General features: G+C 42.8%; 1 pseudogene; it reads right to left on the bottom strand.

Annotated features, from left to right (window-relative positions):
* Positions 1-253: 253 nt before the first annotated feature.
* LOC114206241 (U2 spliceosomal RNA) lies at positions 254-380 on the bottom strand (annotated as a pseudogene).
* Positions 381-1,498: the final 1,118 nt, after the last annotated feature.

The raw sequence follows: 1,498 nt of genomic DNA, 5'->3' as shown, positions 1-1,498 counted from the left end.
TAATTCACAAAGGAAGGTAGCAAGAAAGAAAGAGAAGAAAAGAGGAAACAAAACAGGCAGATAAAAACTAATAAGACAATACTAGTAAGCCTTTAACTATCAATAATTATTTTTTTAAGATTTTATTTATTTATTTTGAGAGAGAGAGAGATCACAAGCAGAAGGGAAGGGCAGAGGGAGAAGCAGGCACCCCACTGAGCAGGGAGCCCGATTTGGCACTCGATCCCAGGACCCTGAGATCATGACCTGAGCCGAAGGCAGACTCTTAATTGACTGAGCCACCCAGGTGCCCTTATCAATAATTACTTTAAATATAAGTGAATTTAAACTGATAAGAACAGATACTACACTTGATCTTAGCCAAAAGGCCAAGAAGCCATCAAAAGGAATGAAATCTTGCCATTTGCAATGACGACGTGGATGGAACTGGAGGGTGTTATGCTGAGCGAAATAAGTCAATCAGAGAAAGACATGTAGCATATGATCTCACTGATACAGGGAATTCTTAATCTCAGGAAACAAACTGAGGGTTGCTGGAATGGGAGGGATGGGGTGGCTGGGTGATAGACATTGGGGAGGGTATGTGCTATGGTGAGCACTGTGAATTGTGCAAGACTGATGAATCACAGACCTGTACCTCTGAAACAAATAATGCATTATATGTTTAAAAAAAGAAGAAGAAGAAGAAGATAGCAGGAAAGGGAAAATGAAGGGGGGAAATCGGAAGGGGAGACAAACCATGAGAGCCTATGGACTCTGAAAATCAAACTGAGGGTTCTAGAGGGGAGGGGTGTGGGGGGATGGGTTAGCCTGGTGATGGGTATTAAAGAGGGCATGAACTGCATGGAGAACTGAGTGTTATACACAAACAATGAATCACAGAACACTACATCAAAAACTAATGATGTACTATATGGTGATTAACATAACATAATAATAAAAAAATTTTAAGAAATGTAAGTGAATTTGGGCGCCTGGGTGGCTCAGTTGGTTAGGCGACTGCCTTCGGCTCAGGTCATGATCCTGGAGTCCCGGGATCGAGTCCCGCATCGGGCTCCCTGCTCAGTGGGGAGGCTGCTTCTCCCTCTGACCCTCTCCCCTCTCATGCTCTCTCTCACTTTCTCTCTCTCTCAAATAAATAAATAAAATCTTAAAAAAAAAAAGAAATGTAAGTGAATTTAATTCTCCAAACAGACAGCATAGAGTGGCTGAATGGAAAAACATATATGCAAAAACAATGAACAAGGCCCACTATATGCTGCTTATAAGAGACTAAATTTAGGGTGCCTGGGTGGCTCAGTCAGTTAAGCATCTGCCTTCAGCTCAAGCCATGATCCCAGGGTCCTGGGAATGAGCCCCACAGTGGGCTCCCTGCTCAGCAGAGAGCCTGCTTCTCCCTCTCCCTCTGCTGCTCCCTTTGCTTGTGCTCTCTCATGTGGGTGCTCTCTCTCTTTCAGATAAATAAATAAAATCTTTTAAAAAAGTGAGACTAAATTTA

Source organism: Eumetopias jubatus, unplaced genomic scaffold, assembly GCF_037043125.1.
Source record: "Eumetopias jubatus isolate StellerSeaLion01/CBP00866 unplaced genomic scaffold, mEumJub1_p1.0 scaffold_2, whole genome shotgun sequence".
NCBI lineage: Eukaryota > Metazoa > Chordata > Mammalia > Carnivora > Otariidae > Eumetopias > Eumetopias jubatus.
Note: the sequence above shows the minus strand (reverse complement) of the source record. Positions and strands in the feature narration are given on the sequence as shown.